Genomic DNA, 15,693 nt, shown 5'->3' on the forward strand with positions numbered 1-15,693 from the left:
ACCTTCCTTTTCCTATTGCTATGAACATTATATGGGGTAATGCATTCAAAGAGTAGTGTACCTGATACGTGATATACTCAATAAACAAAGCAAATTTCTATTAGTGTTGATGTTACTATCTTTCCAGTAGCTTTTCCCTCTTACATAAAAGTTTTAGAAATGAAATATATGAACAGAATAGTTATTAATAACATGGTTTCTGAAGTAAATGAAAACAGGCAAATTATAAAAGAGGGTCAGATATTTGACAGAAATATTTTGAATAATTTCTAAATAGTTTACATATTTTTTATCTATAACAAATAAACCCTACCTGCAGGGCATGGTGGCTCATGCCTATAATCCTAGCACTTTGGGAGGCCAAGGCAGGAGGATTGCTTGAGACCAGGAGTTTAAGACCAGCATGAACAATAGTGAGACTCCATCTTTCCCCCAAATAAAAAAACTTGTTAGCAAGATGCGGTGGTGCATGTCTGCAGTTCCAGCTAGCAGTGCCAGCTACTAGGGAGGCTGAGGTAGGAAAATCGTGTGAACCTAGGTTACAGTGATTATGGTCAGCTATTATTGTGGCACGGCACACCCACCTGGTAGAGACTTTATCTCACAAACCAAAACAGAGCGAAAAGTCCTAAAAAGTAGAACAACTCCATCGTGTGAATTACCAAATTTTCATATTTTAATTTTAAAATATGAATTAAAATTAATTTCATAATTTAATACACAATTAAAATAATTTTAATATTATAATTTTTAATATAATTAGTTTCTGGTATCTAGATTTTAAAAATCTATCTAAAAATATATCTACCTAAGAGTTCCCTTGTTTATTGTAATTTTTAATTTTTTGGAAAACGCATATAGGCATGCTTTTCTCCTAGAACTATTTGCTGAAAATTCAACTTCTGTGAATAATTCCACTGTAATGAAGTTATTAGTGTAAATAAAAATGCCTACTAGGTGAGTTTTTTTAAAATTTAAGGTAAAACCTTAAATGACTTTAGTTTTTAATATATTCATAATTTTTAAAATTTTTATAAATGGTACAGATGATGGCTAATATTTTTCTTTAAAGAGAGGTGGAAGCAAACAGTCCTGACATAGAGGTGTTCTTCAAAGCTTGGACTTTTAACACACTCGTTAAAGCATATAACGTATACAAGTGTGTATTTATATTAATTTCCATTCACCTTTATGATATTGTGAACAGTGGCTGTTATTAAGATGCCATTTTCCATTGAGTAGTGCTTCATTTTTCATTTACATCTTGGATATTTGTTATGACGTCTAGAGGATGAGAATTTTTATGTAGCATCTACTGAAGTGAATATAAATGGAAATAGTTAATGTTACCACTTGTAACAATATCGCCACTTTCTGAACTCTGTTCTTCCTGTCTTTCTGCCCGGTCACTTTTTAGATATAGGGCTTATCAAAAGTAGCTATGCTCAAACATTCTCAAGTAGTTTCAAAGGTCATGTGTTCCCAAATCAATGTTAATAACCCTTGGGGAACTAAGAGGTCGTGGAATAGTTTCCTTTTTTAGCCAGGTCTCCCTGTACAGTAGGTTAGAGAAGCTGTAAACGTCTATCTCAACCTCTGAACTTGTTTTTCTTTCTGACTGAGAGTCCTGTTACAGTGGCATCTAAATGAACTGGATGTGCTACTGCTGTTACTAAGATTTCTGGGTTCCAACATTCTTCTTTGTAAAGCATCACAAGAATGGAGAAGCAAGAATCCAATGTACTCAATTCTAGTATGAAAGCGGTAGATGAGGGGGAGGGGAGGGGGATTGGGGAGAGGGAGGAAGGAAGGGGGTAGGGGGCCATGGTGTATGGCACACCTTGCCTCTCGGGAGCAGGGCACAATTACAAGAGGTACTTAATCTGATCAATGCAATCAGTTTAACCTAACTTTTTGTACCTTCAATGAATCCCAAACAATTAAAAATAAAAAAAGATTTCTGGGTTCCAAAAAGAAGATATCAAGTCAGTTATAGTACTGATTTTCTTTCATCTGTAAAACAAGAATAGGAAAGAAAATGTCTTTTATATTATGTAGCTCTCTGGATAATGAAGAGTGGATATTACATTTATGAGAGTACTAACATGAAGTGAAAAGTTGCATTTATTTTCATTTAAGCTATTAGTTTTTTGTTCTTTGGGGGTACGCGTAGTTCCCCATTTGTGGAACAATGGGAGCTTCATGCAATCTGGAGAAAAAAAGAGAGACAGAGAGAGCAAGAGAGCGAGAACGCTCACGAGAAAGAACTCCAATTTAGAGAAATATTGAATATCCAGCCTCCTTCAGAAATGATTAGTTTTACAGTTGAAAGACTTCATATTTAAAGTAATCCTCTTTGAGAAGTCTTGTGATCCTGCAGTGTGACCATAAACTTAATCAAAATCACTTTGTTAACAAAACACATATAGTGGGTGCAAACACTGGCTAATTTCCTCTTTCTCATCACTCTGAGTATATTGTGGCCTTGTTCACTCGAGCATTTCTGAAGCGTTGTGTGGCTGTTTTCATAATTGCCATAATTGACTTTTTCTCTTCCTTGTAGTTCGTTGCCCATTTTCCCCATAATTTTCACATTGTGGAGTGTTATTTGGCCAAGAACTTCATGGTCTTAGCTGCCATGGGCTTTACCTGTGGCATCTTTTCGTTGTTCTGCTTTCGTAAATACAAGAATACACTGTTCCTGCTGTCATATTTCACCATCTTGCATTATTGTTTTTGCAAATCAATTCTCTATTAAGGTAAATTAAAGGTGGACTAGGAGCTTTGAAAATCACTGGATCAATATGCACCATTGTATGCAACATTTTTATTGCAGAATCCTTAAATTTATTTAAACACTATCTTAGAAGCCTCAGACATATGTATAGACTATATTGATACACACACACACACATACACGTCACTAGCTGCTGTTTGTATTCAGTACACAATGTAGCTTTCAGAAGATGGCAGACACTTTTCATTATTGCCTTTTATCTGTCATGCTATTTGAATGACTTTAACTGGACACTACTAACGTAGGAAATAAATTTGGGGAAATTACAATTTGTACCCATTTCCAACTGTCAGAAAAGCACTAAAGGAAAAGATCAGAATATGGCCTTTATAAAACATTGTGATTTGGAGAGCATTTGGCCAGATTAGTATATGTAAATGGTCTTGGCTGTGTGAAACTTTCTCTGAGGTTTTGCAGTATTTACCATACAGTTGAAGAAGCACGTTGTTGAAATGATATAGCAAAGCATTTTCAGAATGATCAAATTCCTTCTGTTTTAGAGGAACCTGTATGAGTTCTTTTTTAATATTTGGAGATGATGGATGTCGTTCAGAAGGACTTTATATTTTAAATTTAAGGGATTTAGTGTGTACTTGTCAGAAAGTGTAGCAGGCTTTAGTGGTGCTCACCTTGTTGTTTCTCTTCTTATCTCCTACCCCTGGTTTTTCTGAGTCCACTGAGGTTTTTTAAAGATTCTATTTGGACTCTATACCTCTAGTCCAGTCTCTGAGTGTGTTTACACAACAGACTTCTGAGCAGTTTCATAATGGGGTAATGGAAACAAGCCAAGTGTACTTTGATACAGAGTAAGCCAGATTGTTTTAATTTTTTAACCAACTCAACATTAAACGTTTCCTGACATTCTCCTAGGATTCAACAGATAGACCTAACAAAGTAATCGTCAGAAGGGAGAGAATCTGAACAAGTGCAGCAGTCAACTCCTAATGGGTCTGGAGGGGTCTCCAAGCAGAATCCATTCCCCACCCTCGCTTCTCACTCTCAAGTGTTAGGCAAACAGAAACAAAACCGTTCCTCCAAGTTTCAGTTTTCTTATCTGTGAAGCGTAGAAGTTGGATTCAATGACGGCAGATCCTTCTAAGTCCACGCGTTTTCTGGGTACATATCTTACAGGAGCTGGATCTCTAGATTCTTCAGAAAAAGTAGTTCTTGAGTATTTTGAAGCATGCTCATTATCAAAAAGAATTAACTTTACAGTCAATGCTCGTATATCACTGTTGATTCATCCTTATTATGCCATCATTAATAAAGAGAATTCTTGGAAAAAGGAAACAACAGTTTATACTCTGGTGAGGTTTGGAATTTCTGGAGCAGTGATTTCACCACCATGGATGCATTTTCCCCAGATTGTGAACAGAATGGTGAATGTCTTTGGACATGAATGGCCATTTGCACTGTGCTCTTCTTTTTATACTCTAGTAGCCACTGACTGGGAAGAACACGGCCACCTTACGGTCAGGGTGGACACTGTGTGGCAGCACCAGGACCTCCTCTGTCACCCCTTGCTGGGGGTAGTTGAAAGAGTATTTGAGCAGGTCATGGTCTTCAGATTCCATTTTGTCACAGAGCTCTTATTGCCTTGAGACCCCCCCCCACCATGTGTCCATTATTCAACAACTTTAGCCCATTTTTTTATTTTCCTTTCTTTTTTACCCCTTGTTTCTTTGTATCAACTATATTTCTTATGGATTCTCTTGAAAGTGTCTACAAGCTTTTCAGAATCTTTGTAAAATTCATCTTATGCCTTTTCATCCTTTGCTTATTTCCCCTCATGTACTACAGTTGAAAATAATCTTCATACAAAGATTATTTTTACAAAACAAATTTATTGGAAGGGAGTAAAACAAATCTGCTAAGAGTTTGGGCTATGGAATGAAAGTTCCGCGGTCCGCACCCCAGGTCTTCCTTGTAAAGTGTGAGGCCTTAGGCAGGACAATTAATCTGTCCTCCTTCATTTTCTCATTTGTAAAATGAAGACAGTAACAGTATCTACTTTATAGGGATGTTTAAACAATTGAAAGAGTTAATATGTGTAACATGACTTGCACAATGTCTTGTTTAAGCATCGTAAGCACTCAAAGTCAAACCCTCTAGTTTATTTTTACATTTTGTTCACTAGTATTACCCAGTAAGTATTTTCTGACTCTCACAGAACCTGGAATCAATTCTGCAGCAACTCTATACTTCATGGTAGTTTGGGTGCTGCCTACAAATATATGGTCTTAGTCTATTTGGGCTGCTGTAACAAAGTATCATAGGCTGGGCAGCTTAAATAAGAAACATTTTTCACAGTTCTGGTGGCTGGAAGTCCAAGATCAAGGTACCAGTCAGTTCAGTCTCTGGTAAGGACTTTTTCCTGGTTTCCAGATACCTTTTTGCTATGTCACAAAGTATCACGTGGCAGAGAGAGAGATCCTCTCTTTCATGTGTCTCCTTATAAGGGCACTAATCTCATTCATGAGGGTTCCACCTTCATGACCTAATTACCTCCCAGTGCCCCACCTCCAGATGCAAAACACTGAGGATTACAGCTTCAACATAGCATTTAAGGGGACACAAACATACAGTCCACAGCAACTACTCATGTTTTAATGCAAGTCTTTGAATATCACCAGGTTCAGAGCAATCAGCTCTTTGAAGACAGATAGGATTCTTTCTTCATCAGACTCTGTGAAAGATTTGTAATCATTGCATCAAGCTCTTTATCTGTGGATTGTTAACCAATAGACCTTCCTGGATTTCCTTCTCTTTTTAAATAATAGAGGGAAAATAGATTCAGTGGTGCCCAACACATTGTTGAATGTATTATTATCTTATTATTATTTTGAAGACAGTGATAAATGCTAATTAAATGTGCTTTGAAATATTGTACTAATAATTATAAAAAATGTAGGTATTCTTTCACGTAATTTCAGTCCCATTAGTTTAGATAGATCCTATTCAAGTTCATTTAGCTATGGCTTAATTGGATTAGATCCATATTTAGCTTAATTTAGAAATTTTAATAATCTCTAGTGAACAAGAATAAAATATTTGAGTGATAGGACCTGATAAATATCCCATAGGTTAAAGGCATGCTCTGCTTTGAAATGTAAATGATGAACTGATTTACCTTATAGGGTCTGGGGGAAAAATAGGAATTTGGTTACTTTTTGTAGCAGAAAATTAAATTCTTTGAATATCAAATAGATTAATGGGTTGAAACATTTATTCTTTTATCACAGATTTTGCTAGGCTTTGAGGATTGAAATATGAATTGGAAATTGTCTTTACCCTCAATGAGCTTAGTCTATTAAATGAGATAGAATAGATCTTTACACTAATTTAAGATGATGATATTTTAACAGAAGTACAGTGAACTTATAGGAGGGGAAATAATCAACTCTACCCTGAAAGATAGATAAATAGATAGATAGATAGATGAGTGTGTGTGTGTGTGTAGGGACAGATAGAAGATATTAGAGTTTGATCCAAAGAATGAGCAGTAATCTGACAGTTTAAACACGGGGAGAAAGAATATTCCAGGTGGAAGGAATACCACATGCCAAGAACGCATCTCTCGGGTATCCTTTAAACTTTTTAAAGGTATGCTGAGAACTAGACTGTGGGATTGGAGAACTGGGAAAAGGGGTCAGGATCCAGGGCATGCATAATGTTAAATTTAGTTATTTGCAAAATGTCTTCTCTATGCTAGGCACCATGCACTGGGCATTTACTGGTGATCAAAAGAGAGATTATCTTTGTCATTGGGGATCTTGGCATATAGTGAGAGAGTCAAATAGTAGATGGATATGCAATTACAAATTGACCGAGAGCTATGATGGGAATAAAAGGTGGTGTCTTCCCTCTTAGAGTCCTGGTCTTGCAAATCTGGATGAGATGTGATTAGCTGGATACAGGTAGTAGTATCTGCATAAATGAAGGACAAGAGGCAGGAAATACCTGTTTGATGAACTCAAAGGAGGCCTGCAGAACTGAAGGATGGCAGACTGGGAAAGTGTAAGTGATTAAGATCAGAGAGAGCTTCTGATGGCTGAGGGCCTCGTGGGTTTTGATAATGAGATTGGATTTCATTTAAGGCACAATGGGAGACCATAGGAGGGGTTGTAGGCTGAGGAGTGACACACTGGATTTTGTTTTAAAAAGATTACTCTGGCTGCTGTGTGAAGAATGGATTGGGAGGTAATGAAAGTAGAAATAGGGGGGCCATTTAGGATCTATTGTAGGTAGTATGGATGAGATACGGTGGTGGCAAGAGAAACAGGATTTCTGATGAATTGGAAAGGGGAGAGGAGCAAGAGGATCAGGAAGAAATTGAGGCTAGGTGTAGGCTTTTGTCTTGAAATGGTGTCATTTCCTGAGATGGAGAACGCTGGCAGATGACCTTGCTGAGGCAAGGGGAATTCATTTGGAAACTGTAGGTTTAAGGGGTGCATGAAACATTCAAGCTGGGGGACTACATATTATACTGTTCTGTAACTACAGTTGCAATTGAAATAAAAGTCTGAGCATACTTGAAACATAGATGGTAATCAAAGCTAAGTGGCAAGAGATGCAATCATCTGGGGATATCACTGAATATTTAGAGGGCAGCCAAAGGGGTGAGACTTGTAAGGAGCCTGAGAAAGAGCAGCTCAAGTGGTGAAAAGAAAACTAGGAAAATATGGTAGATGAGAACTCCAGGGGAGAAGAGGGCTCCGGGAGGAGGCTGGCAGCACGCAAAGGGGTTGGGGTGTTAAATTGAGTATGTTGGAAGCAGAGCCCTGAGTACTGAAAGTCTTCCTGGGGCTTCTGGACTTTCTTCAGCTGCAGATGGAAAAGCACTGAAGGAGTTCAGGCAGGGACTGACCTGAGTGTGAGCTTTAGAAAGATCCCAGTGTGGGCGGTGTGAGCGCTGGGTTTAGTTTGGAGGAATGGAAATCTGTTAATCCTTTCTGCTTTCTAGCCTGTTAAATTGCTGTAGCTGTTTTGGGGGATAGAGGGGGTTGAAGTTTAACCAGACAGTATTCCTGCTCTTTTCTTTTGTCACCTGTGGGACCCCCCCCCCCTTGGGCAAGTTGCTTCACCTCTATGTTTCCTTATGTGTTCTTCGGGGATAAAAATACCAGCCCCCCACAGAGGGTTGTGAGGGACAGTACCAAGAAGTCCTGGGTAATACGACTTCTTATTGATACCGTATTTGTAAGCAAGTGCGCGCAGTTCAAAGTGATTTTATCTCAGTAAATCATTGTGATTTCTCCTTCCCGTGTGGCAGTACCTTAACACCAGCCTTCAACACCATGTGCCCAACCTTCCAACCCAGGTAGAAATGTAACAATTCTGCTCTCTTCTGGGAGAATTTCCAAATTGTAAGTGTCTCACTGTGCACAGTTTAAAATGCACTTTCTCTGTTAGAATACATGCTTGTATCAGTTTGCACTTAAACATTTCATTCCCTGTGCTTACAGCCCTTTATCTTTCTATGTTTTGCTCTCCTAGGAGTTAGGGTACTGGAGTCCTTGGTAAGGCACACATTACCTTCAGTGAATAAAGGTTTCAGGGGCAAAAGTCAAAGAGAACAGACATCCTGAATCATGAGGGGAAGTCAGTGACTTGGTACAGAGTGAGACACGTGGGAGGGCGCAGCTCCTTGTGGGTTTATAATACATTGGAAGCTGGAAAATGCTTACTAAGCAAAACGTAAACAACTAAAAAACTGTTTTCTACTTTCACATTTGCTTAGGTGGTGGCGATAAAATGGCCTAAGATCACAGAATATTGTAAGATGTTTGCCTTAGCTTTCTTAGGATATTAAGGGAAATAAAACACATATTTGAAGATAATGTATATTCACATGGTGATCACTTGTTGATGAATTTGTCAATAATAGTGAGTCATTATTATGCAAAACAAATATATTTTATCCTCAGCCTAATGATGAGAACATTTATACTCCAATAATCATTCAGAATATCCCAAAATACTGATTATTGAATATCTGGCACTTCCATTAATAAAGCAAAACTTTATTCATGGACAAATAATAATAAGCTATCAATATGGAAGATATTTTCATAATTGCTATTTAAGTTCTTAAAACAATACCAGAATGTAAAAAAAAAAAAAAATCTATTCGTAATTGATTTCAAACTTAATTCAGATACCATTTCAATTGCTCATAAAACTAATTTTCAGTATACAGATAAAGATATTAAAATAAAAACATTGGCTGTAGCCCAAAGATGACAGATATCAGATTCAGATTCCAAGCCAAAAGATAAATTTTCAAAGAAAATACTGGAAAATTGTCTTAAGGTCTGGGAATAAAGAAGATTCATGAAGACAGTTTTTTTGGCAAGAGCTAGCCCATGGATACCTTTCCCGCCACCCTGACCAAGCTAATTGGGAAAGAAACTTTCAAGGGAGCATCTGGAGAGCTTCACATGTTTCCTGAAATTTAAGGGACTTTCTGGTTTGGGGTCCCTTATTCTCTTTTTTTTGGATACAGAGTCTTACTTTCTTGCCCCTGATAGAGTACTGTGGTGTCATAGCGCTCAGCAACCTCAAACTCTTGGGCTCAAGTGATCCTCTTGCCTCAGCCTCTCAAGTAACTGGGACTACAGGCACCTACCAGAACACCCAGCTATTTTTTGGAGACAGGATCTTGCTCTTGCTCAGCCTGGTCTCAAACTCATGAGTTCAAGCAATCCATCAGCCTTGGCCTCCCAAAGTGCTAGGATTACAGGTGCGAGCCACTGCACCCGTGGCCTTGATGTCTCCTAATCTTGCTTAGAAAGTCTGAAAGGGTCAAAAGCCAGGCCAGTTAGTTGTTTATTACAAAGTCAAGGGAAAAAAAGTGACTGCATTGGCCATCACTCCAAAGTTCGTTGGTGTGAGGGATCTGTAAATGTTTCTTGGGGACAAGATCTCAGTCACCTGTGAGAGAAAAATGAGGGCTTCTTAGGCCTTATTCAAAGATCTGTCAAGAGAAAAAGATAAAGCCTTAGCATGACCCTGTATTTTCAGGGATCCCAGAAGGAGTGAGGGATGGTGATCCGCATTAAGGATTGCAGTGGGCAGAGTTCAGGAATTCAGTGGACTTCAGCACTCTGAAGAAACCCCGAACTTACTGCCTACCAGCTGTGAACATGGATGGACCTGGAGAGCCTGGGGTCAGCTCCACTTGCCCTCTGGCAGAATGTTTGCATGCCCACTGTTTTCTCTTTGTCCCTACTTCAGCCTGGAGGTTCAGAAAACAGCCATCTGGAGGAATAAAGGGCTCAAAGGAGCAGAAGGGAGAAGGGCCTGGCCACATCCTTTTTCTGTTGGATGCTGGTTTGTAGCTGACCACAGCTGGGAGGAGCTAAAAGCCGAGTTTCGGGGGACACTAGAATGTTGAACTTGGCACTCTAATTTCTGAACTGCAACTGTGTTCGGTCACTTAAAGTGACTGTAGAACATCATATTTTAGTAAAGTAATTGGACTGCTGTGGTTTTCGTGTAGGGGTAGAAAATAACTTTTGCCCTTGAGTAAATTGCAAATGGACGGTGGATAGTAACATAGCAGTAACTTTCAAGTCTACTACTCCTTGAGTTTTATGTGGATACAGAAACATATGTACATAACAAAAATGTGTACGTGTGTGTATATGGTAACTTCCAGGAAGCATTTACTGAGAAATCAATGCCTTTATTTTAATCTTGACATGTTTTCTGACATTTTATCATTAGCTAATGAATTTGATCATATTCTATGATGAATATATTCTCTTTTTCCCTTCTTTCTTCAAATAAAAAGCTAGAATAAGGGCAGAGGCTCTCTCTTCCTCACCTTAAATGCCGAGGTTTGAAAGATGGTTTAATGGAGCTAGATTGGTTAGGATAGAGTGTGTGCTCTGCCACTTACTAGCTGAGTGACCTTTCATTAAATTACTTTAATTGTGCCTCAGTTTTCATATCTGTGGAGTGGGGCATCATAATTGTACCTGCATTATAGGTAGTTGATTTAAATACAAACAAGCAATTTTAAAAATATAGATATATATAGAAAGTATTAACAAATATTAATATTTTCCTATATAATTTTATAATATATTGATTTATATACTTTTTTTTGTTCCTGTAAAGAGAAAGAGAGAATGGAATTTCAGAATGTCTATAATGACATTGTTTTGTTGCCTCAAAAACAAAGTTGTCTGCTGTGAAATGGCTACTTTAAGAATCTTGAGGTGGCCAGGAGGGGTGACTCACATCTGTAATCCCAGCCTGGGACGAGGAGTGTTGATTCCCTGAGCTCAGGAGTTCAAGGCCAGCCTAAGCAAGAGTGACACCTCGTCTCTAAAAAACTAGCCAGGCCTTGTGATGGGTCCCTGTGGTACCAGCTATTTAGGAGGCTGAGGCAAGAAAATTGACCCCAAGAGTCTGAGATTGCTGTGAGCTACAACTCCACGGCACTCTACTGAGAGTGACAAAGTAAGACTTTGTCTTAAAAAAAAAAAATCTTAAAGCAAAAGCACTCAACTCAGTTGTCACAGGAAGTCTTCTACGTATAATGCGTGCTTCTAAGGAGTGTCATTATGTGGACAAGGAGATCAGAACACAGGAGAGCTTCACGTGACCTTTCTGCTCATTTTGTGCTGATTATATGTCAGTTGAAAGAATTATCTGGCAGTTCTAGCGATGGGCTTCACATGCTGCGTCACATAGAAATCTGTCTTTAACTAAGAATCTCCCAGATTCTTTACCTGGGAATCTGGCTGGCTGCAGAGCAGCATCCAGTTCAAACACCATATAGCAGGTTAGTATGTGCACCAGATTTCTCAAAGAGCTCTGATGCTAGACAGATATGACACAAATGAATTAGTTCATTAGTATCAATTATGTCAATCTAAAATAAAATAGATAAAATAGGCTGTATCAGAACTTGATATAGTTTATATGTTACATTTATTTAGTCAAACGAGACATGAGTGACAAAGTTTGTTAAATGATAATTGTCCTCATTTGGCAACTAAATGCCCAGGACTTGGAAAGAAAGTGCTTGGTGTTTTATTCATCATCAAAGTGAGTGATTTTTAATTCTAATGAGGTTAGAGATTAAGTCTTATTGTCTTTTTACTCTGAAAGTTCAACTCTTATTAAACCATCACTTCCTAATGTTTTGTGCCTTGTTCTGTTGTGATATGTGCTTTTGTGATATTTCATATTTAGCATTACTCACACATTATAATTAGCGGTAGGCTGTGTCATTACCTGGTTAGTTCTAGGATACTGTATTCTTCCAACTGAGAGCAGGGAAACTATTCAGGGGCAGCTGTTTACATCTGTTGTGAGAACAAACAGCTATGTGTTCAGAATGGTTATATTTATATTGCTCTTAAAAATGGCCAAATGTATCCCTAAAATACAAAATCACAATTACCAAAGCCAAATTAACTATTTGCCTGAAATTTCATAAATATTATAAATGTTGACTTGGTGCCCATTGGTCAGTGGTTAGGGTGCCAGCACTGCAGTTGATGGGTTCAAACCTGGCCTGGGCCTGCTAAAAACAACCATGACAATAAAAAAATAGCCAAGCATTGTGACAGGTGCCTGTAGTCCCAGCTACTTGGGAGGCTGAAGCAATAAACTTGCTAAAGTCTAAGAGTTTGAAATTGCTGTGAGCTATGATGCCATCGCACCCTACCAAGGGCAACATAGTGAGACTGTCTCACAAAAAATATATTATAAATGTTATAGTAACAATTCAATATCATATGTATAAGAAATAGTGATCTTGTAAAAAGCACATATACATATTTGATCTATTTTTAGGTCAAATGAATATGATGCAAAATCAGTGGATCTGATTTTGATTTTTGGCAACTTATTATTGACTGTGTGGCTTTTGGTCAGTTACTTAACCTGTCTGAGACTCAGTTTTTTAATCTGTACGTTGAGAATAACCACATGTCATTTATTGTGAAAACTGAAGACATTTATATATAATTATAATAACAATGAAGAAAAAAGCTCTTAGGACAATTCCTGGCCTGGCTTATAAAAAATATTTACTAAATGATTAATTTTGTAATTATTATTATAAAACAATAGTGTTATAATTAAATGAGTTGCTAAATTGAATTAAGCTTCATTTTCTTCCCTTATTATCTCCTTGCCTATCTACTAAAATCATGGAGAGAATTAAATAAAGTGAATATACGTTGTAAATTTGCCAGTGGCCACATAAATGTACAATGCTCTCATTATTTAGGATTAGAGGTATAATTTTGATGTGTTCCTTTAAAATTTTTACTTATTCACTTATTTTATAGATGGAGTCTCACCCCATCGTCCATGCTGGAGCACAGTGGTAACAATCATAACTTACTGTGACCTTGAACCCCTGAGCTCAAGCAATCCTTGCTCCTCCTTAGTCTCTTGTAGTGCTAGGATTACAGGCATAAGCCACCAGGCCCAGCTAATTTTATATTTAGAGATAAAGTTGATTGAAGTATTATTTTTCCAAAGCTCTAAATAGACCTTTAGCTTATTGATAGCAAACACCTAGAAATTAAAGTGGATAATTTTAATTTGCACGGTGTTACAGGTTTTCTCAATTGTAATTCAATGTTATGACTTACAGCAAGCCCAAGTGCCCTGAAAATATTTCTAGTAAGATGTGAATGCTTTAGATCAAAAAAATTATTTTATTATTAGTTAATGGTATCGATGATGTTAATATCTCTTAAAAACTTCTGGGCAACTAATTTTAATTTGGTTCAAAGTTACCTTGGGCCAATCTGGTCATCATTGCCAATTCTTTTGGAACAAAATCTGGTTATCATAAATCTTGATTCCTACCCCAATAGTAGCTATTTGAAATTTACAGTGGCTAATAGGGCAGAGGATAGCCACACTAACCATTCACTCCAATAACCAGTTTGCTTATTAGATATTTTATGAATTTTATCATTCCATGCAATTAATAAGGGGTATGTTTTATATTAATCTAACCTATAGAACTTTTAGGTCAGAGAATATAGAACTTCTTTTGGTACTTGTAAATAAAAGTAAAGATAGGCATAGGAAAGATTTGCTCAACACAATAAAGTATCTTTTGCTTGTGAAAACCGTTGGGTGTGGAGCTGAATGTCAAGTTATTAAAGTTCATTAGAGCTCTTGCTCAGAGTTTTTGTTTTGCTTTTAAGTGGCGAGTTTAACAGCATGAGGAATGTCTTATAGAAATGGAGTTACCCTAGTGTGAAATTATGTCACTCACATGAAATGGCCTTTAAAGTTAAGGCTATAATTGATATTACAGCTTCATCATGCCGGGCGGAAGGAAACACCCTTCAATACCATGAATCCATGTTGCTCCCCCACCTACTTTGCTTGCCTTAAAAATGCTGGGTGGTAAAGGCGAGGATCTTTTTGTGTACGTTACCCTTAACAATACGAGTTTATCAATAGCGTTGGTTTGCAAAGAAATGCTAACGAAAGAGTCAGCAAGGTATAAAAATTCTCTCATGGTCCAGAGAAGGTGGGACAAGATTCCATTCTGGAAAGGGTGTGTACTGCTTCTCCTGAAGAAGAGCCTTCGAGAGACTCAACTTGACTAATTTAACGTGTCGATATAAAACAAGTGCATACTGTCTCCAATTTTTAATAGGATTAGTGCCTTTTGCTAGTCTCTGCCGGGGTAACAAATACAATGTTTAGTTGAGTTATATTTTCTATATGAGTTTGCTAACATAACTTCGCATGAAAGCCTTTGTGAAGACGCTTGATTGGTTTGGTTACCATAGCAACATGGTTGAAGGGAAGAATGATTTCCTTTAGGAACCTTTCCTAAACGCTGTTTTGAACCCTATAACAATATCACCAGCTCGCCGTCCCTTGTGAGGAGGTGAGAAGAGATCACTTTCAGGGTCAACTTTGTGTCTTGTGTTTATAGATTCTCCTCAGCAATCAAAAGACAGCTTGGCTCACCTCATTTTCTGTAGCTGAACTAGTTCTGTTCTTCAGTATTCTGTGATAATAGGAGCCTAGCGCGCAGACCTTTACGTCCTGAAATAGGCAAAGAAAAATCTGGATTTAGACCAACAATTGTATTCTGTTAAGTGTATTTCCTAAAGCTAATGTCTATTATGGATTTTTAATTTCCTACTTATCTTTGTTTGAAATGGTGCAATTTATCAATAATTTGTCTTGCATGTGTTGTTGCTGTTTTGAGGAGACAAAGGGTTTAACCAGCAAATAGATCAACAGGGGCTTCATTGAAAATCCTCAGCAGTGGTTTGGTATTCTGGAATTACTATAAACCCTAAGGCTCACATTTAGATTTCCTTTGTTGTGGGGTAAATGTCTGCTCCATTAGCACAGCAATTGTGTACAAAAATGTATCGAATCAGTCAAGTACCACCATAGGGTGTTTTCCAGTGGTTCAAACAGCTAATGGTTATTCCACTTCTACATTCAATAATAACAGCAGTAAGACCTATTACAACTATTTTTCTAATCAGCCCATATTCGTAGTTTTTCATTTTCACCCCTTGGTTTAGGTCCTTGGAATCAGATACTCCAAAATAGACTTAATGGCTTCAACCAAAGAATTGTATCAACACTGTTAGTGCCAATAACATCGTGACTTAAACATTGCCTAGGAATAATTGTGTGCAGGGGGGTGAGTGAGAAGAAAACCCACTCATATTTATATGAATATTTTAAACATTGTAACGTACAACTTCTCACTTTTGATCCTGTGATCGGTAATAAATTTCTTAAGTGATAATATGACATGAGTATATTAGAGTTATTGTTTTATTTTGATGAGTAAATGTTAGTGTTTAAATTTTGAGGCTCGGCGCCTGTGGCTCAAGCGGTTAGGGCGCCAGCCACATACACTTAAGGTGGCG

At 37.6% G+C, this 15,693-nt stretch overlaps 1 protein-coding gene across 15 annotated transcripts in view; it reads left to right on the plus strand.

Moving 5' to 3' along the window:
* Positions 1–15,693, plus strand: part of PTPRD (protein tyrosine phosphatase, receptor type D) — a 2,156,277-nt gene that overhangs the window by 1,660,824 nt on the left and 479,760 nt on the right. Inside the window, exon 1 of one of the 15 annotated variants that reach the window (XM_023508439.1) lies at positions 3,539–3,913. The exons of the other annotated variants lie outside the window; for them this stretch is intronic. The gene's annotated coding sequence lies outside the window, so the exon portion shown is untranslated. Of the gene's footprint in view, positions 1–3,538; positions 3,914–15,693 lie in introns of those variants that run through there. 15 annotated transcript variants of the gene reach the window in all.

This window comes from Otolemur garnettii, unplaced genomic scaffold (assembly GCF_000181295.1).
Source record: "Otolemur garnettii isolate 467f Iridium unplaced genomic scaffold, OtoGar3 scaffold00006, whole genome shotgun sequence".
Classification (NCBI taxonomy): Eukaryota; Metazoa; Chordata; class Mammalia; order Primates; family Galagidae; genus Otolemur; species Otolemur garnettii.